Here is a 23,290-nt window from a genome sequence, read left to right as displayed (position 1 = left end):
GTATTATTTTAAATATATTACATATTATAAAATAAATAAATTACAAAAAATTGGCAAAAATAACACAACACATTACTCTTGTTAAAAAGTAACAGTTACTTTTTTTTTTTTTTTAAAGTGACTTAAGATAGTATATTACTTTTAAAAGTAACTTTCCCCAACACTGGTTAAAGAAAATAGTACATATTAGTATTAATTGCATTGCACCAATTCATCAGTTTTCAACAATTTATAAAATAGTTATGTTTTTCCGTCAAATAAGGCTAAAAAAGATGGGGGTCTGGATGCAGACCTGGTGCAGTTGCAATCTAAGCTGCATGCAAATGCTTGTTAATGCCCACACTTAACCCTACCCCTCACAGTGACGTCACTAGCTTCATTGAGTGAGCAGTGTCTGACATTGCATCTCTGAGATAATGCAAGAACAGCTTGCATCAATAAGGCTGCATCCAGATACTATTGAAAATGCAGTCCTGTAATGTTGAGGTAGTGCAAAAACTATTAGTTACACAAAGGTTGTTTGAAAGCCTAGCCTGATCTCACAAGTTAATGTAAATATTTTACATTTTGTCAGTTTATTGGCTAATTTATATAAATTTGTACGCGTTCAGTCGTATGAAAATGTACAATTTTAAAAAGAAGGCGTGGCACCCAATGCCATCCCTGAATGCAACTGTCATTGTTAGATAAGCAAATCATACTAAATTGTACGAATCAGATCTTGAGAAAACATAAGTATTTTACGTTTTGTTAGTTTAATGGATAACTCGTACGAGTTCAATCGTATGAAAATGTACAATTTTAAAAAGAAGGCGTGGCACCCAATGCTACCCCTAAACTCAACCATCAATGGGGGATAAGCAAATCGTAATAAATTGTACGAACCAGATCTCATGAGAAAACGTAATTATTTTACATTTTGTCAGTTTAGTGACTAATTCATACAAATTTGTACGCGTTCAGTCATATGAAAATGAACGATTTTAAAAATGAGGCGTGACACCCAATGCCACCCCTGAACGCAACCGTCATTATCGGATAAGCAAATCATAATAAATTGTACGAATCAGATCTTGCGAAATTTAAGTATTTTACGTTTTGTTAGTTTAGTGGATATCTCAGACGAGTTCAGTCATATGAAAATGTACGATTTTAAAAAGAAGGCGTGGCACCCAACGCTGCCCCTGAATCCAACCGTCATTGGGGAATAAGCAAATTGAACTAAATAGTACGAATGAGATCTCATGAGAAAACGTAAGTATTTTACATCTTGTCAGTTTAGTGTATAATCTGTATGAGTTCAGTCGTATGAAAATGTACAATTTTAAAAAGGCATAGCACCCAACACCGCCCCTAAACCCAGCCATGAGCAAATTGTACTAAATTGTATAAATGAGATCGTATGAATTCATACGAATTAGCCACTAAACCAAAAAGTTATGAATTGCCATGAGAATGTTGTTTGAAAGCTGCGTCTATCAGCTAATCAATCTATGAGCATACAATATATATATGAGCAACCCCGACGGTAGAATAGACAATTTAAAAATTTCACTAATGATTTTAATCAAAGTCAATACTTTTTACAACCCTACATAATGCACATTGTGTGTGGACACTTGCAAACACATAAAAACTGACAGAAACTTTTATGTTAAAGCACAAATAATAAAGTTGGTGTACACTCAGTCAAATGCAAAGTGTACTAGATTTGAAGCCTTCAAAAACACTTGCACTTTACACAAGTGCACTAGAAAGATTCAGTCTTTTCCAGTGTGATTTTTCTCTCTTATAAGTGAACAAAAAAAATCTTTGTAAAATAGAGTTGCTGACATTTTTTATCCACTCAAGTAAGCACTCTTCAACCAGGCGTCTATTTAGTTTGTCTCACACAGCCCAGGTCAATCTTGACAACTTGAGAATAAACTAGCATTAAAGCAACGTATAACACAAAAATTTATAATACAGAAATGCAGTTTTGAAGACAAAATTCACATCATGTGTTAAAACTGAGGTATACTTTGGGGTTTTACTTGTGATGTCCCACCACGATGTATTTGTATGTATATGATATGTAATATATTACCTTTTAAAGTATTCTTTTTCAGTGCATTGAGGGAAACGAGGTGTTGTTTGTTTTTACCAGTGGTCTATATCTTCATTTAACACGACAAAACTGGAAATAAAACCGGGCAATACACACTTTTTTATGTTGCCCCATGTGTTTTAGAGGCTGCGTGTAAAACTGCAATCAATAACACTGTACAAATTGAGTATAGCGACATCTTTTTATATCAGACACATTTTGAAATGCATTATTTCTGTGCGCTTTGGGCCATTAAGAAAGAAATAAAGAGACTATTATGAACTTGCTGCAGCCTTCAAAACCCTGCCATCAGAGATTAAATAATTATTTATTTCAGTATAGATGTTTTTGTGTCAATATGTTCTTTTTTTTGAGCAGGAATGCAGTAAACTGCTTTTAATTCCTGAGGTTTTGTCCACTTGGCTATAGATTCAGTCAGTGAAAAGGAAATGGGAATCGAGAAAGAAAGAAAGAAAGAAAGAAAGCGCTAGACTGAATGTTGTCACACTGCCACTTGATCCTTTTTCTTTTCGGGTGGTGAATACCGGACAGCTGTTGATTAATATTGGCTTATGACAGCAGCAATGATGGACAAGAGATGTGTGGCCAGGGGTCTCTCTCTTGCTTAAGTGGGTAAAACAAAGACCTCTTTTTTTAAAAACTAGCACTTAAAACTAACATACGACAGTCCTAAATGGCTGGGGGTGAATGGAAATTTACGAGAATTCATGTGGAAAATTATACAATCACATTTAATAATGTTTAACTAGTTAAAGCAGTGTTTTTTGTGACTATATACGGTCTTACAAATGACGGCTATATTTAGTCTGGTTTTATTTGTAGCTTGTCCACACACTGAATTTGAGGTTGAGTTAATTTTATTTTTCATATGTAACTACAATATTCAGTACTCAGTTGACAATTGCGGATAATATGTGCTATTCAAACTCACTATGCTAAAAGAAAACAAATAATGACAAAACGTAATACAGGTCAAGAACAAAATAGGAAACCAGGAGTGTCACGCTTCCCAGAGTTTATTTTTTGAATGGCATTTTTGTGTAAACACGTGTAGATGTTGACCTTAGCAGGGGCATGCTGTCATTGAAATGAAATGTAATGTAACGATTAGGTTTTTATCAAAAAAATTTAAGTTGAAACTATTCGGAAAGTTTTTATTAAACTAACTTGAAATATTTAGGTTGAAACAATTAAGAAAGACAAATGACTCGTAAAACAATTAATGCTTTGATTTGTTTTTTAAAGTGATTCAAATCTTTTTGGTTCCCCGAAGAAACATTTGGTGAACAGTTCTTCGCATAAAATTTTTAATTTAGATAAAAAAAAAAATCTAATATAATGAAATAAAAGGAAGGACTTCAGCCTATATGGAAATTATATTAGGTTAAATGGATCCATTGACACCAAAAAATAACCTTTGTTTTCAAACATTGTTTTTAATTAAGTAGCCGTATGTGCGATTTCTGTTAAAAGGATAAAATCAGATCTTTTTAAAACCAAAATTCTGTCATTTTGACTGAAAACATGGTAATCACATCCGACTGTGACAATGAATATGTTTATATAGGCTAACTAGGCTAGTTGTCTTCTGTTAGCGAGGGGTAGCCTAAATAATGCTAGCCTATTCATAGGTCTACAAGTTACATATACAAACGTCGATGTGCTCATCCATCTATAAACATTGTGATTACGCAAAACCGTCACATTACCCCTGCCCGGTAACTCCGCGCCATTATTAGCCTGACGGGACTATTTCGAGACGCGCGCACGGGAGCGGCACAGGGCGCGCGCATTTACACTCTCAGTGAGTGACACTCGATATTTCAGTGAGTGGAGGATTTGTGATCTTGATGTATAATCTCGTGGCAGTAGCACATAAATTGCCGAGCACTAATTAGGGGCGAGAGGCTGAGCTGTCAGTCACATTATCCCAAAAACTCATGCGCGCTCCGGTGTACTTTTTTGGAGCGGCGTCGAGGAATCCACGGCCAGTTGTCACCCCGTTTGTTGAAGGGACAGTTCATGATCATCCTCATGTGTTAAAGGTCAGAAACCCACACCTTAAAAAGCAGATCAACAGGCCGCTGGCATTTTAATCAGCTAATGTTGTCTATCAATAAGGTGGTTACCGCGTGATAAACTGTTATAGTACAGCACTTTGCCTGGTAATTTACCTTATGTGCGCTGGGTTTTGTGTTACAAACACGATTTGTGCTGCTAAATTAATTGTTTATTATTAAAGTTACTTCTATCTTCCTCCTTATGGGCCCCCTAAGTATTTTTTCATCTATTCGATAACAAAACAATCATTAAAGTTATTGATAATACAATTCCAAACAAAAATAATAAACAGTAATTTAAAATGCTATTAATTTAAAAAAGAATAATTATTAAAGTATATTCTAAATACTTAATTAATCAAAATAATTATTTAATAGAAATTTAGTTTCCCACAGATGGGTTGAGGCTGGAAGGGCATCCGCTGCGTAAAAATCTTGCTGGATAAGTTGGCGGTTCATTTCTGCTGTGGCGACCCCGGATTAATAAAGGGACTAAGCTGACAACTAGAAAATGAATGATAATAGAAATTTAGGTTGTTTTGGTCAAAGCACCATTAATTTAAATTGGATTGTTTTTACAACTATTTAGAAATTTATACATATATATATATATATATATATATATATATATATATATATATATATATATATATATATATATATACAGACACACACACACATACATATAGTTGAAGTCAGAATTATTAGCCCTGCTTTGATTTTTTTTCTTATTCTTTAAATATTTCCCAAATATGATGAACAGAACAAGGAAATTTTTAGTCCGTCTGATAATATTTTTTCATCTGGAGAAAGTCTTTTTTTGTTTTATTTTGGCTAGAATAAAAGCAGTTTTTAATTTTTTAAAAGCCATTTTAATGTCAAAATTATTAGCCCCTTTAAGCTGTATTTTTCAACAGTCTACAGAACAAACGATCATTATACATTAACTTGCCTAATTACCCTAACCTGCCTAGTTACCCTAATTAACCTAGTTAAGCCCTTAAATGTCACTTTAAGCTGTATAGAAGTGTCTTGAACAATATCCAGTCAAATATTATTTGCTGTCATCATGGCAAAGATAAAATAAATCAGTTATTAGAAATGAGATGATTAAAACTATTATGTTAAGAAATGTGTTGAAAAAAATCTGCTCTCCCCTAAACAGAAATTGGGGAAAAAAATAAACAGGGGTGCTAATAAATGGGGGGGGGGGGGGGGATAATTCAACTGTATACACACACACACACACACACACACACACACACACAGTATATATATGTATATAATTTTTATTTACACTCACCGGCCACTTTATTAGGTACACCTGTCCAACCGCAAGTTAATGTAAATATAATCAGCCAATCACATGGCAGCAACTCAATGCATTTAGGCATGTAGACATGGTCAAGATGATCTGCTGCAGTTCAAACTGCAAACTGGAAGAAAGGTGATTTAAGTGATTTTGAATGTGGCATTGTTGTTGGTGCCAGACTGGCTGGTCTGAGTATTTCAGAAACTGCTGATCTAATGGGATTTTCACACACAACAATCTCTAGGGTTTACAGAGAATGGTCTTAAAAAGAGAAAATATCCAGTGAGCGGCAGTTCTGTGGGCACAAATGCCTTGTTGATGCCAGAGGTCAGAGCAGAACTGATAAAAAGGCAACAGTAACTCAAATAAGCACTCGTTACAATCGAGGTAGGCAGAAGAGCTTCTCTGAATGCACAACACTTGAACCCTGAGCCGGATGGGCTACAGCAGCAGAAGACCACACCGGGTGCCACTCCTGTCAGCTGAGAACAGTAAACTGAAGCTGAATAAGTAATATTAATTCAAGCTCATAAAAATATAAGTGACGTGTGGTGAGTAGATGTTGAGAGTTTAAAGCAAATCACCTGCACAAGATCTGCAAATATGAAATATAAATACACAATTCTTGCCTAATCTCTTTTTACACACACTTAAAGTAATTGTGCAACTTGATGATCAAAAATAATATTTATCTTCGCAAACTGCATTTAAAATCCACTTGGCTGGAACATCTGAGCACGCAGTCTGAATGAGCGTGAAACTCGTGGACGCTGCAGCTCTCCTTCATTTGTCTGAATGAATTGCACTGAGCTACAAAAAGCATTACAGCTTTCAGCTCTCATTTATTCTATAATCAGCGACCAGAACTCTGTCATCACAAATCTGCCAAACATAATCTCAGTGTGTATCGCCGGTGGTAATCCAACCTCAGCGCTTCAAATGTGAATGTAAACAACTGTTGGCCAAATCACAGGGGGAATTGTTTTTTATTTAGCCTCAGAATAAACACACACACACACACACACACACACACACACACACACACACACACACACACACACACACACACACACACACACACACACACACACACACAGGCCCTGTGCCAGAGATCAGCTTACGGTTAATAAAAGATCTCGCCTCTAATGTTAATCATTCTTGTGAGATGAGTGAATATATTAAAACACATGTACTGTAGATCCACTGACATTGAACCCTTTTGACCTCTAAAAGCATCATTTACACAAAAAAGACTGTTATCTTTCTTAGTTCACCCAAGAAATGCTGTTATTTTGGCAATTTGAGTGAAATTATAACACTTTGCACAAAACTGAACATTATTTTTTCCTTATTTTTTCAGAGACTGTGGATTATAGTGTTGTAAATAATGTTAATTGCACAGATCATTTACTTTCTTAGGATTTCAAAGAAGCCACACATATTAAATCTGTTTTGCCGGTACACTACCTGACAAAAGTCTTGTCATCGATCTCAACAAATAATAGCTCAACTGTAGTCGAACATTTGGAAAAGTGACAGAAGGATGATGTTTCTGATGAAGCATCTGTTGAACTGCATCCCAATCATCACAAATACTGCAGAACACCCACTAGAACCTGCATGGACCCAAGGTTCTCACAGAAATCAGTCAAGTTTGGTGAAGAAAAAAAGTCATGGTTTGGGGTTACATTTAGTATGGAACGTGTGAAAGATCTGCAGAGTGCATGGGAACATGTACAGCCATGAGGTATCAAGACATTTGTGCTGCCATTACATTACAAACCACAAGAGAGGGCAAATTCTTCAGCAGGATAGAGCTCCTTCTCATACTTCAGCCTCCACATCCTAGTCACCAGATATGAACATTATTGAGCATGTCTGGAGTAAGATGGAGGAGGCATTGAAGATAAACCCAAAGAATCTTGATGAACTCTGGGAGTCCTGCATGAACAGTTTCTTTGCCATTCCAGATGACTTTGATAAGTCATTGCAGAGATGTATGGATGCAGTCCTCCAAGCTCATGGGAGTCATACACAATATTCATTCTTTCTCCACTGCAGCATGACTTTATATTCTATACTGTACATTCATTATCTTTAGTGACAAGACTTTTGTCTGAGCAAAGTCAGACCTTACTGTCCTAATTAAATAATTAAAAATTCAAGGCATGATCATATTTTGGTCAAATAAGCGTAATCTAGAGGTCTTTGCCTTTCACATAAGCCACTTCTGATACCAAATGATCAACTAGAAGTCAAGTTATTATTTGCTGTTTCTAAAACTTGGGCGACAATACTTTTGTCAGGTAGTGTATATGTTATCAAAACTCAAATTTCCAATAATTTGTAACCTTAATCACCAAGAACTATACTTTTTGCTAAAACATTTACTTTAATTTGTAAGTGACCTTTCTCATCATGAGAACATTAGAGGATAAATGCTAATATTCATTTGTGAACTTTCCCTTTAATGCTGCTCTTTTGTATGTAATAAAAATCAATGGTGATAAGCTCCAAAAAATGAAAAAAGCATAACAGTCAGTAAGTCATATTACAGGCCATAATTTATCTATATATTTCTCCCACATATATTTATTAAAAGTTAAAAAAATAATAATTTGTGTGTGTGTGGTTGTTATTATTTAATAAAACCGTTTATGCATACTGTGGCTATTTTTGTTTGATCAAATCAGTGATCTGTGAAACACTACATTTTTTAAAGTCTGCATGAACTGGAAGTTGCTGCAGAGTTTTATTTTAGTATGATGATGTAATTCCAATTAAAAATGGAATATTTTACCTCCAAACGGCAAGCTATCAAACTGACATCACAGAAGGACTGCTAAAATTAGATTTTTATTATAGTTTATCAATACAACTTGTTTCAGCATTAATTTGTGACCTTAAATATAACCTATTATGCCCCTTTTTATAAAATAAGTCTGATGTCCCTAGAGTGTGTATGAGAAGTTTCATCTCAAAAAACCACACAAATAATGTTTTACGGCCCTTTCAAAATGCACCATTTAGGCTTATACACATACACAAACACAAACACACACACACACACACACACACACACACACACACACACACACACACACACACACACACACACACACACACACACACATACACACACATACACACTCATATACATACAGTATAAATATAATACTACTTGCTAGCAAAATTATAATACATATCCTAAAAAAACATTGCTAAATTGCTATAAACAAACTACAAGCACGATAGTAACTTTATTAATTAAGTTCATGATAATTAATGCAAGAAACATGCTAACAATGTGATAAAGCATGCTTGTAATATGATAAAACCTACAAACTGAAAGTGACATGATAATTAATGTTCGAATTATCCTAAAAACCCGCTAATGTAATCTGTTAATTTATGCTAATGTGTTAAATGTAAGAAGCATGCTAACAATTTGCTAAGGATACTAAAAACTTTTTTTATTCTAATTAATTTGAGCAATATCCTAAAAACGTTGCTAAGCTGCTAAAACAAGCCAGAAGCATGACAGTAACTTGATTTTTAATGCTAGAAACATGCCAACAATGTGATAAATCATGTTTGGAACACTAAAACATTTTAACCATCTGATAAAAGCTACAAACTGAAAGTGACATGCTAATTAATGCTAGAATTATCCTAAAACATGCTAATTTAATCTGAAAATATTCTGAAAGCATGCTAATTCATGTTAGGGGCATGGGACAGCATACTAACAGCATGCTAATTTATGCTGACAATACTTACAGAAACATGTTAGTAACATTTATTTACGCTGCATGTTAATTCATGTCAAATGTTAGGAGCATGCTAACTATTTGCTAAGAATCCTATAAACATGTTTTTTTTTTTTTTTTAATTCTGATTACTTTATTAATATCCTAAAACAATGCTTAGTTGCAAAAACAAGCTAGAAGTATGACACCAACTTGATAATTAATGCTAGAAACATGCCAACAACAGAATAAATCATGCTTGTAAGTGACAAGCTAATTAATGCTAAAATCATCCTAAAACCACGCTATTACATGCTGGAAACATTCTAGCAAAATGCTAATTCATGGTAGGAGCATCCTAATTCATTTAAAGATCATGATAATAAACAACATGCTAATTTATGCTGACAATACTAACAGAAACATGTTAGCAACATGCTTGAAACATGGTAGTAGCATTTATGCAAGTGACATGTTAATTTATGCAAACGTGGTAAATGTTAGTAACCTTTATGCAAGTGACATGTTAATTCATGCTATTGTGGAAAATGTTAAAAAGCATGCTAACAATTTACGAAGCATAAAAATGCTTGCAAATTTATAATTTGAGCAATATCCTAAAAACTTTGCTAAGTAGCTAAAACATGCTAAAAGCATGATAGCAACTTGATAATTAATGCTAGAAACATGCTAACAATGTGATAAATCATGCTTGTAATATGCTAAAGCATTTTAACCATCTGATAAAAGCTAAAAACTGAAAGTGACATGCTAATTAATGCTAGAATTATGTGCTAAACATTCTAGCAGCATGCTAATTCATCTTAGGAGCATACCAATTCATTTGAATGTCATAGTAATACTAATATACTAATACATGCTAATAGTATGCTTACCAAGCTAGTAACATGATAAATAGCATTTGAAACATTCTAGCAACATGCTAATTTATGCTAGAAACATGCTAATTTGTGTTTTAAAATGATCAAACATGCTTAAAACATGCTAGCATTGTGTTAACGATAATAGACAAATAGGAGCTTTGACAGAAACATGTTAGTGATATGGTAAAAACAGATTACAGTAATATTTTATTGACTTTTCCACATCATTTTAATCTTTCAGACCAAGTTGTCAAGCCCATATGACAGTTTTTCATCAGACTTTACTCATCCTGTGTTTAGATGAACTGTTTCAGTAAGATCTCATGTTTTACCCTCATCTCAGCCAATTGAGCATGCCAACTCTGTCTTGTGTGGTCTGAAAGAGTTACAGACAGAAATAAGTGATGGGCTTTGCGGTTTTTGTCTCTATGAGTGTAACTTTCTCTTTGCGGGCGGAAGAGGCAGATGTTGAAGTGTGTGTGATAACATCTCGCCCTGGTGGTCCAGGAATGTGAATCTCGCTAATGCCTGAGCTGAAGGCCAGGCTCTATATGACATTTAGAACATCCACAAGTGCCACATGGCTGTCAATTTTCACACCACGGCTGATGGTATTTTTCACATTAGTTAGCATAAGCAGCGGGAATTCGTATACAGACCTCTGAGTGTAAAGCTAGATGACGAAGACTGCTTCAGATTAGAATTGTACAACCCCAGTTGGAAAATTATTTTTTTTAAATTCAATAAATTTAAGGAAAAAATAAGTGAAGTTTATTTCTAAACTAATTTCGAGAGGATCACATGCTTATTATTGCTTGTGGCTGGTACCGCATAATTCAATTTATGATCCACCAATCAGACGACTCCTAAGCCACTATAAATAACCTAAGTTCCATATAACAGCATCTTCATTTTGAGGAATCCCCCCTTCCAACCCTACTCCTCCTTCTTTCCTAGATTGGTGACATATCCCAGTGGTTAGCACTGTTGCCTCACAGCAAGAACCTTACTGGTTCTAGTCCTTTTCAAGCCAGCCAACGTTTCTGTGCAGAGTTTACACGTTCTCCCCGTGCTCACGTGGGTTTCCCCCGGGTCCTCCGGTTTCCTCCTACTGTCCAAAAACATGCAACTTCAGTTAACTGACTAGTCCAAATCGTCACCTTGGACATGCTTCTAGTAAGTAGTTATCTCTTAAGAGCAAACAATATCTGAGAGTTCTCGAGATCTACCTGAGCTCAAACTTCTCTCTTGCCTTGCAAACGGGAGGGAGCCCCGGGCTCGAGGATCTTATAAGCTCAGGGCTCTCTCCAGGGACAAGCTTGATAATCAATCATCAGCTATATGAGAACTCTTGAAACAAATATAATCAAAATTGGCAGCACGGTGGTGCAGTGGGTAGAATTGTAGCCTCACAGCAGGAAGGCCGCTGGTTCAAATTTCGGCTGGATCAGTTGGCATTTCTGTGTGGAGTTTGCATGTTCTTCCTGTGTTCGTGTGGGTTTCCTCCTGCTGCTCAGGTTTCCCCCACAGTCCAAAGACATGCGCTATTAGGTGAATGTGTGAATAAGCGTGTATGGGTGTTTCCCAGTGTTGGGTTGTGACTGGATGCGCTGTGTAAAACATATGCTGGATAAATTGGCGGTTCATTCCGCTGTGGCGACCCCTGATTAATAAAGGAACTAAGATAAAAAGAAAATGACTAAATGTGTTGAAATAATCTTATTTCTGTTTAACAGAAATTAGAGAAAATATATATACAGGGTGCTAATAATTCTGACTTCAACTGTACCTGAGTGGGGGGTTGGGGGGTTTAGATTTGTAAACACAAGTGCTAAATTTTGCATTGTATTTTAAGAAGCTGGCCAGGCATTTTTAGGGCAGACATATAAGAATAAGAATAATAACAACAATAAAATCAGAATGAATGCAACCTTCCGCACTTAGACTTAATAACTAATTTTCATTAAATTACAAATACAAAATCTTGTACAGTAAATTTGTAGTTTAATTTTTTTTACTTCTCGATTTTGATTTGATTAAATTGATTTTGAACAAAAAAAATCTCACACTTAAAAAAATTCTTTCAACAAAATACATTTTGTCATGATCGAAATAGAGTAGGATGAAGCGCAAACTTATTATTTTCCCCATCCTATTACCACATCTTTTCACATCATTCGTCTAATTTCTTATTTTTAAATGAAACACATTTCATCTATTTTTGCATATTTTACATATTATACGTTTAATTTACCATTTGTACATTTCCTTTTTATAATACAGACCCAAAACAAACATAGTACAGCAAACAGCCATGAACTGAAATTTCATCATCCTTCTCATTTTGTCTTTTTTATAGTCACTTCTCAATCAACATATTCCTTTGATAATACGTTTTATAATTTAAAAAATATATATTTTCCATATTTTTGTATTTATTTTACAATCACCTCTAATAATCAATATATTCATTTGTACTGTCCAACTGCTCATACTATGATCTTTCAGATTATTATTATTTTTTATTATTTGGTACAGTCCAAACTCACAACATGATATTGTTGCCTTTCTTTATGAAGGGCACTACCACTGCACTGCAGATCTAATGTAATACTGTAAATCTAGCTAATTGCATAGCACAAAACCATGCAGAAACAATGTTGAGCATGTCACTGGATTGATATTACAATGTTAATTGCGAGGGTAATGACTTCTTTAAGGTCACCGAGTTGCAGAGACGCTTTAATGGACAGAGAATGCTGCTGATCCCACATCTAAGACCTGCAGGTTTGTGAAACCTTTATCTCCGGCTCATACGCTAAAGCTGGAGCTGTCAGTCATCAGCGCTGCACTCCTGAACAAACAGCAGCTCTCAGTCTTCAAACAAACCTCTTCTATAAGGTTAAAGTCACATGATGGTGGAGCAATTATTTTTTACTGTTCTTTACTTCATATCATTGGTATACTAATAGAAATACATCTGAATACACTATTTAGAAATGTTGAATTTCGTGGCTGTTACATTATAGGATAATTACCTGCAGTTTTAAAATTAACTTTTTATTATTCACATATCAAAATCATGGATGCTAGCAAAAGCCGAGTGCCATATTGCACTGCTACAAATATGATATTGCGTTTATACAACAATTCGACAGCATTTTCGTTTATATAAATAAGAATAAAATCAAACACGAAGAGTCTAAAAACCTTTTGTATGAGGAAATACTTCCTTCCGCCAATCATTCACATTCACACATGTCATTTTCTATTTGAAAGATTCTCTTGCATAATGTCTAAAGTGATGACAATACAGGTGATTATAAGGCTGAACGGCATGAAATGTCATCAGTCTACAGACATTTCCCAGTATTTCCCTGTTGCAATCAGGAGATCATAATAATTAACCCAGAAAAAGCCAAAACAAAGCAAACACTACCAGATTACTCTTGTGTTAGCGATAAGAAAAAACCCTAAACACATGCAGGCATTTCTTCTTTTTTTCTGTTTAATGAACAAGTATGCAGTAACAAAAACAAGAGACTAATTAGAAACATACAGATAGGCAACAAAAAAGTAACTCAGGGTTCTACAAAGAATGGCCAAAACAAAATACACACATTACTAATATGTTAGTTCCATCTCACACTCAATAAACTACAATTACTATGGTATAAATACAGCACTACAACATACAAAAGACAGAGACTGACTCAGAATGTCAATTAGCTGTTTAATAATGATTTGATTAGCTGTAGTTAGAATTTACAAGCTTTTTCCTCTAAGGACTTATCATGCTGTCTCTGTCGCCATCTTGTGGATGGACAATGTCAACCACTTTTGCAGGCTGATGGAGATTTATATAAATATTTTAAAATAGACACTATCTTTATAAATAAATTGCATAGTTGTGATCTAAACAACTGAAAAGTACATTATGTACCAACAGCTGCAATATTTGTCAAACTGTAGTGAGTTTATTGATCTGCTTGTCGCTGTATGTGGGTGGAGTAATACACAACAGTTGGTTCAGCCAATCAGATTCGAGATCCTGATATATATATATATATATATATATATATATATATATATATATATATATATATATACACACACACACACACACAGACACACACACACACAGACACACACAGACACACGCACACACAGTTGGAGTTTCAATTTTTTTTTAAATATTTCCTAAATGATGTTTAACAGAGCAAGGGCATTTTGACAGTGTGTCTGATAATATGTTTTCTTCTGGAGAAAGTCTTATTTCTTTTATTTCAGCTAGAATATAAGCAGTTATTAATTTTTTTAACACCATTTTAAGGACAAAATTATTAGCCCTTTTAACCAAATTTTTTTTGATAGTCTACAGAACAAACCATAAGCTGTATAGAAGTGTCTTGAAAAATATCTAGTAAATAAATTATTATTTACTGTCATCATGGCAAAGATAAAATAAATCAGTTATTATAAATGAGTTATTAAAACTGTTATGTTTAGAAATGTTCTCTCCATTTAACAGATATTGGGGGGAAAAATAAACGGGTCTAATAATACAGGGGGGCTAAAAATTCTGACTTAAACTGACACCTAATTAACATATATATTCACAAATAAATCAATTTAAAGTTTAGAAAAATATATAGTATCATTTTACAAATCACAATCAATTTTCAGTTTTTCCCGGACAAAATATTTAACATTTACACATTTCTGTGTATGTTTATTTTAGGTTATCAAAATTAATGTACAATGTGCTTTCACAGACATAAGGCAAGTTTTACAAAAAAAATTTAAATGGGATATTGTTCAAATGTACTACAACATCCAATCATATACTCGAATCATATATATATATATATATATATGATGAATATATATATAATATATATATTTGCTACTTACTATATATATTTATATATATATATATATATATATATATATATATATATATATATATATATATATATATATATATATATATATATATATATATATATATATATATAGTAAGTAGCAAATACTTTCACACCATGGCACAATCATAGACATGTAATTTGAAAAAAGAACATTAGAACAAAACAAAAAGAAACAATAACATCAACAACAACAAACAACAAGAGAGCTTCCGACAACCCTCCTCCTCCAAAAAAATAATAATAAATAAATAAATAAAATGACGCACAAAACCAGGGGTCACCAAACTTGTTCCTGGAGGGCCGGTGTCCTGCAGATTTTAGCTCCAACCCTAATCAAACACACCTAAAAAAGCTAATGAAGGTCTTTTTAGGTATACTTGAAACATCCAGGCAGGTGTGTTGAGGCAAGTTGGAGCTAAACCCTGTAGGGACACCGGCCCTCCAGAACCGAGATTGTTGACCCCTGCACAAAACCATTTCTCTCACATGGGAAGGCAAGTGATCTATAAAAGGAGACCATTTTGAAAGCTCTGTATGTTACCATTAAGCACAACTGCAAGCCTGCCGTGGGGTAACACTGCAAAAATCTCTCTGTACCATCGTGACATATGAGGGAGAGTTAACATTTACACATTTCCAAACATAATAGTTTTAAGAACTCATTTCTAATAACTGATTTATTTTATCTTTGCCATGATGACAGGACATAATATTTTACTAGATATTTTTCAAGACACTTCTACAGCTTAAAGTGACATTAAAAGGCTTAAATAGGTTAATTACGTTAACTAGGCAGGTTAGGGTAATTAGGCAATTTATTGTATAATAATGGTTTATTCTGTAGACTATCAAAAACAAATATTGCTAAAGGGGGCTGATAATTTTGACTTTAAATGGCTTTTAAAAAATATAAAAAACTGCTTTTATTTTAGCCGAAATAAAACAAATAAGACTTTCTCCAGAAGAAAAAAATATTTAAGAAAACACTGTGAAAAATTACTTGCTTTGTTAAACATCATTTGGGAAATAATTGGAAAAAAAATTCACAGGAGGGCGAATCATTTTGAAATTTCAACTTCATTTCCTTTCAATAAAGACTAGACGCATGAATTCAATATTGTTTTAATGTCTACTGCATTATTTGATCGCTATACTCTGTGTGTGCTTTAGGGTTTAAACAATAGTAACTTTGCACTCAATCAGTCTGCAGATGAAGCGTCACTTTTACTCTCAGGCATGGTGGCGATTGGTAAGCCTGATGTTGTGTCTGAAGTGTTAAGCCTGGATATCGCATTTCCCTCCAGCGCTTCAGTGTTTGGCTTTTCACCCAAGCTGAACACACCTTACAACAGCGGATGAATCCAAAGGTCTTGAGCTGAAGATTCCTGGCATAACCACAGTCCTTCTGACAGAGCAAAAAGCCACTTTGTTCTGGTAATGACAGTGGCTTGTTAAATGGGTTGGTTGGTGTGTGTGAGCGATTGTAAAAGAAGGACAAATAATCATAACCCTGGAGGTCATATATGCGATTCCTGCAGGTTTCTTTCATGACTTTGTTAAGGTTTGCTAACATGTCCTGCTGTAAATCTATGTGTTGAGTTTTAATTCACTCAAAGAATATGAAACATTGAAATTTATGATTAAATTTTCACTAGTTAAAGTCAGTGTTGGGAAAGTTACTTTTGAAAGTAATGCATTCCACTATTGAGTAACTCCCCCCAAAAAGTAACTACAGGGTTCAACGCTAAGGATTTTTTCTACTGGCCCAATCGGACCAGTGGTTCAGATTTTTACTTGCCCTGCCAATATTTTCACTGGCCCCACCAAAAAAAGTTAATTTCTTAGCCACAAATAAAAAAAATGTGCCAAAATGTTTGTATATATAGAATTTAAATATTTCAACATTTTTAATATTTTTAAAAATGTGTAATGAGCAAAATTCAAAGTGTTTTGTGTAATGAGCAAAATTCAAAGTGTTTTGAAACAAAACATGGCTAAAGACCTGCCAAACTGATGGCAAACTGTACAAAAGATCACTTTTTTTTTTGTCGTGGTGTACCCTCGTATATGTCTGCTTCCAAGATGTTAGAAACAAATGTTTTCCTTTAGCATCATCATTTGATGTCATCGCCATGTTGCTGTCTCTTCACTGTACTAATAACGTGCTCACAACATCCAATCAGATAAGAAGAACCGAGAAGGTAGCATTTGAAGGCTTGAAAATACGAACTGTTTCTCAATTCTAAAACTTTATTTGCACGCAATTGACAAATAGTCACAGGCAAATTAAACTTTAGTAACAAGGAAGCAGTGGCCCGATCGGGCCAGTAACTATCCTGTCTACTGTCCCGAGCATCTCACACGCTGGCCCCGGGCCATCGGGCAGTCCTTATTGTTGAGCCCTGAACTAGTTGGGTTACTTAATTACTTTTTACAGAAAATAATGCATTACATTACTTTTCCATACCTGCCTGAGGCTTGATCTCTTTCAGAACTTGCAGGGTATTTTTCTTTTTTTAAATAGAGGAACTCTGCATTTACCGACACACTGTATAACCCACACTTTCATTTACCTTAAAACTGATTTAAAAAAATTAGAATAATGTTACATTCTGAGAACTTCTTTATCATATTAATGCCGCATATACTGATTAATGAAAGTTGAAAGCAATGTGTTTGCTACTTTTGTATTATTAGTTCAGTAAAACCTCTGTCCATTGAGACAATCCCCTTTTCTTGGATGCGTTGAGAATAATGAGAATACTTCCATCACAGATATGTAAGGCTCTGCTGTCTTGGTTTTTGTCTGTTTCAGCGGGGAGCTCATTCTCTTATTGAGTGTGTGATTCAACGTGACTGATTACACTAATTTTGATTCAGCAAACTGTTTTTAAAAGTGTACACTGTAAAAAAATGCCGTGTTCCACACAATTTATTCATATTGTCCCAACACAAACTGATTGCTAACTTAGTAATTTTTACAAATTTAAGTGGAATGAACACAAAACAATTAAGATGTCGAAAACAAGTTTGAACAAGCAGTAAAAGTAATTTTGAACATACACTGTAACAAAAAAAAGTGATTTTCACACAATCACTACGTTTCCTAACGCAAATTAATTGAGTTGCCTTGATGTTTTTACAATTTCAAGTTGATTAAACATAACATTGTAAGTTGTCCCTGAAAAACCTCAAGAATTGTGTTGTTTCAGCTGATTTTAAATAGGTTTGAACAAGCAGCAAAAATATTTTTGAGTGTATTAAAGCTAAAAGTAACTCAAGTTACATTTTTAAAAAAGTAACTCAAATATTATTACTTAATTTTTTGAAGTAATGGGTTACTTTACTTGTTACTTAGAAAAGTAATAGAATTACCTAACTCGCGTTACTTGTAATGCGTTACCCCCAACATTGGGTAAAATGCTACATTGTAAAAAATGCAGGGTTCCACAAAACTCAATTAAGTTCTCCCAACATAATCGATTAAATTAACGGAACAAATTTAAGTGGACTGGACAAAAAAAAAAAAAGAAAAAAGAGAAAAGACTCTAAATATTGATATAGGAATTGGATTTCTACTAGTAACAATGGCAATGTTCAATACCAGCTTCCATAATTCTGGTTGCCATATATATTACCATTTGACTTTTTATTCATTCAATGGGGAAGTGGGGGAGGGGGGGGGGGCTGTCAAACTGATGTCATCAGAAAAGGACTGCCATTCCAGAGCGAAACCAAATAAATAGATGAATTAAAAATTATAAAAACATTTTTTCCCTAAGTGAACAACCTGCACTGTTCACTTTAAGACTAATAATGTGCACTGTAATTGTACAGTCTTGATTATGAATTTACTAACATATTTATTAGCCAAATTGTAATTCCTGATATAAAAAATGGCATTGTTAACTGTGGAAATCTAACTCCTGATATCAAGAATTAGCATTTTTAAAGTACAAACGAAATCAAAACTAGCCACATGATTTTGCAAGCTCACATTGCTAGTTTGGCAGTGAACAATTCATCTGTGCATGTCATTAAGAGAAAAAAATGTTTGCTCTTGTAATCTTTAATTGAAATCTGAAAATGCACTTGTTTGTTTTGAGTTAAATTCTCAGATCATGTCTGTCTAAGGTATTGGGCGTGGCTGACATAACCACGCCCCTCCAACTGTCAGTTTTGACAACAAACAGAAATGGCGAGGTCTGTTGCAATAACTCTCCCTAAATTTTTCCCCCCAATCTTCCTGAATGAAATGCCTCCTTTACTACATCCAATCAGCTCGCAGTAGAAAAAAAAGTCACGCCGACTGTTTTCTCATTTAATATTCCGTCACAATACAAAAAATAAATAAATGATTGCAGCTTCCGGTTCATGCAGACTATCAGTAGTAAAAATTAAGTAATGAACAAAAGACAAAACTGCTTGCCGTACATTTCCTGGCAGTGACTATAAATGAATGTGAGAACACATGTAAACACAAGACATTTGCTCAGTGCCAAAGCTCATTGCTGATACACAACGATCAACAAATCTATTGCCAGCTTACATTATCCAAACCCAGAACGGGCAAGTGTTTGTCACTTCTTCAACTACTGATTGTAAACATGGTCTTTTTTAAGTGAGCCATTCAAATTCCAGCTGCCAAACAACTGCAATATAAAAACAAAACATACAGTAGTGACTTTAGTAGAGGTTTGTTTATGGCTCTCCAAGGTTAACTCAATGTCATGTCATTTATAGTGGGAATGTTAATGTATATTTTGTTAACACTTTTTTTAAACATACCAGAATCAGACATATTAAATAACATCATCAAGTCACAAATATACAGGCTTCCACCAGAAGATGAAGATAGAAACATATAGAAAATCTCTGAAGAGTCAATCACTGAAGTCATTGAGAAATGCTCTCTGAAAACAATCTCCTCTATCAATGCTGAATTAATGATGATTGTTGAGTTGACCTTGTTCAACATATTATTTTAGTATTGTTTAGATATTCTAAAGTCATGAAAGTGTAGCATTCAAAAGAAACCCCAGAAGCACCTGATCACTGTTACCCTAATGAAGGCAGTTCTTTGCCGAATGCGTAGATAGATATTTACATTTGATGTTGTCTACGGTATTGTCATCTATTTGGAATGCATCAATAGAGCTGCCATTTTAGTACAGGGTAGCGCTCCTTTGAAATGAATGCGGGACCAAGGTGTAGTGGAAGACTGGTTATCCAGAGCCAGAGATATATACACATGCATGCATATATCTATGATCGGGAGTTTTTCCCTGTGGTCAAAATATTTTTTTTTAATCTATGAAAATTATGATTCTACGAAATTTTTGATTTTCTACATCGATGGATAAGTGACTGCACGGGCATTGCCGACAAAGAGCATGTGTTTGTGTACATGGAAATGTATTATTCTCCCTCCCCGTTAAATTTGATCTAATCCGTGTCCTGAAACATAAACCCCTCTCCTGCTTTTACTTTAACAGAGGAAGTGATTCATTTGTGAATGAATCTCCGTTATGAATGTTTTGTGTGAACCATCGATATCCCTGCGTCTCAATGTCCATAATATCCACCTTTCTAAACTAAATGGTATATAACATTTGTAATATTCAACAATTTATGGTGGACAGTATGCACATTGAGGTGCAGGCACTGTTATGTTATCAGGCACCCTAATAAGTTACTTCAAAAACTAGCCGTTACTACACTTAGCCAACAATAATAACATTTTCGGCAGCCCAGCATCTTATTGTCATATTTCATTTACATTGTTTGCTAATTTTATTCAACAAAACTAGAACGTAAAAACGGAATCTTACCTATGAAATGTTCTGCCTTTGTGGTTTTTTTTTTCTTTGTTTGCTGGTTGAACAAACAAACAACAAACAACAACAAAACAAAATCATAATCTAAAAGACCTTTATAAGAACATTTTGTGCAAAGAAAATGTTAAAAGTTCTTCATGGAGCCATTGAAGCCAATAAAGGACCTTTATTTTGAAGAGCGTCGCATCACACATTTAGCCCACAGATGAAAGGAACAGACATTAAAACATGGGAAGGCTAAATGGGCTCATGTGGTTATTCCTATTTCAGGACTTCCTTCTGTGTGTTTGTATTCAGACTCTCTTTTTATGGATCAAGGGCAAGCCTACTTCGATCTACAGTCATGTGAATGAGTTAGGACACCCGATTGAATTTCATGGTTTTCCGTATCAGGACATAATAAAAAAAACTACATGGTCCTTGGCAGGTCTTAAAAGGAAAGCCTGGGTATCAAGACTGCAAATGATGTCTCCTAATGAATTATGTAGAAGAAAAAACACGACAGATTTACGTTACTTAAAAATATCTATTATTTTTTTATTTATTATTTATTTTGCACTAATTTGGTTGTCCCATGGCACTCTATTTGTTCCAATTGCCAATACAACAAGAAATGGGAATTAAAAAGATTGCTATGTTGTGTGGCTTTTGCTTGTAACTAAAAAGAGAAGCAATGTACAGTTGAAGTCAGAATGATTAACCCTCCAGTTAAATTTTTTTCTTTTTTAAATATTTCCCAAATTATGTTTAATAGAGCGAAGATTTTTTCACAGTATTTCCTATAATATTTTTTCTTCTGGAAAAAGTCTCATTTGTTTTATTTCGGCTAGAATAAAAGCAGGTTTCAAGAATTTACACTTAGCTCATGATTTATACATAGCTTGCTGTCCCGGGAGAGAGCCCTGAGCTCAAGGGATCCTCGAGCCCAGGGCTCCCCCCCTTTTGCAGGGCGAGTGGAGATTGAGCTCAGGTCTATCTCAAACTCCCCCGCTGCTGATGCCAAAGCGAACTTCCTGAGAGTAAGACATTTTAAAAAAGGTTTAGGCTTGTTTCATCTATAATATAGAGCACATTTGGATGGTGGGAGAAAACCGGGGAACCCGGGGGAAACCCACGCGGACACGGGGAGAACATGCAAACTCCACACAGAAATACCAGATGGCTCAGAGAGGACCCAACACCATTGGTATTCTTGCTGTGAGGCAACAGTGCTAGTCACTGGGCCACCGTGCCGCCCATTCTGGATAAAGGAGGAAGAAGGGGAGGAGGGGGGTTTCTTCCAGACGAAGATAGTTTTAGAAAGGAAATGAGGATATATATAGTGATTTGGGATCCTTTGATTGGAGGATCAAAATTAGCTAATGTGGACCAGCTGGGTCAATCATGAGCACATGCTCCTCTCGAAATTAGTTTAAAATTAAACTTCACTTAAATTGTTTAAAGACCATTTTAAGGTCAATATTATTAGCCCCCAAACCAATATTTTTTCGATTGTCTTTCCATTGCACTTTAAGCTTAAACTAGAATCTTAAAATTTAAATTATACTATGTACAGTCATCATAGAAAAGATAAAATAAATAGGTTATTAGAAATGAGTTATTTAAACTATTTGTTTGGAAATGTGTTGAAAGATCTCCCCTCCATTAAACAGAAATTGGGGAAAAATATACAGGGGGGTGATAATTCTGACTTCAGCTGTATGTCTTCACTGCTTACCTATAGTTGTAAGACGAGATAAGAAGATGGCTGATGACTTTAAAGCTTTTAGTAAAGCACAAATACTGAAAAAGGGCACAGGACATAGATATAAGTGGTCACTTAAACCAAATCCAGTGAAATAGCAGGATGTGAGCATGACAAAACTTGAAGGAGTCACTGAAGGAAAAAGTTCAAGCTAATTCATGGAGAGACCCGAGGTCTGATTTATAAAACGTGCATAAAAACCTTCCTAAAAGAAAAATACAGCAGAATTTAAGAATTTTGATCATGGACATTTTTTTAAACCGTGTCTTTTGTCTATGTTGTTTATGCAAATTATAGTAAATACATGTAATATGTATATGTACAGCTAGTTCTCTGCAACTCTCACATGGTTGCCCACTGAAGCTAAGCAGGGCTGCACCCAGTCAGTACCTGAATGGGAGACCACATAGGCAAGCTAGGTTGTTGCCTGAAGAAGTGTTAGTGAGGCCAGCAGTGGGCGCTCAACCGTTTGTGTGAGTCCTAATGCCCCAGTATAGTGAAGGCCACTTAATACTGTTTGGTGAGCAGCACCATTTTACATTTTACAGGTCATTAAAAATCCCAGGTTGTCTTTCTAAAAGCGCAGGGGTTTAAGACCAAAAGGGCCAGGTGGCATTTCTGTGTGAAGTTTGCATGTTGGTGTGGGTTTCCTCCAGGTGCTTCGGTTTC

The 23,290-nt window shown here is 34.8% G+C and overlaps 1 protein-coding gene and 1 long non-coding RNA gene across 12 annotated transcripts in view; one reads left to right on the top strand and one right to left on the bottom strand.

Annotated features, from left to right (window-relative positions):
• LOC137488687 (uncharacterized) overlaps positions 1-23,290 on the bottom strand; it is a 149,975-nt gene that overhangs the window by 102,690 nt on the left and 23,995 nt on the right. The gene's annotated exons all lie outside the window — the stretch shown is intronic.
• Positions 1-23,290, top strand: part of vgll2a (vestigial-like family member 2a) — a 42,275-nt gene that overhangs the window by 11,815 nt on the left and 7,170 nt on the right. The window contains exon 5 of one of the 2 annotated variants that reach the window (XR_012395550.1): positions 302-2,427. The exons of the other annotated variant lie outside the window; for it this stretch is intronic. The gene's annotated coding sequence lies outside the window, so the exon portion shown is untranslated. Of the gene's footprint in view, positions 1-301; positions 2,428-23,290 lie in introns of those variants that run through there. 2 annotated transcript variants of the gene reach the window in all.

The sequence above is a fragment of the Danio rerio genome, chromosome 20, assembly GCF_049306965.1.
Source record: "Danio rerio strain Tuebingen ecotype United States chromosome 20, GRCz12tu, whole genome shotgun sequence".
Lineage (NCBI taxonomy): Eukaryota > Metazoa > Chordata > Actinopteri > Cypriniformes > Danionidae > Danio > Danio rerio.
The sequence above is the reverse complement of the archived record's forward strand: the minus strand, read 5'-3'. Positions and strand labels throughout refer to the sequence as shown.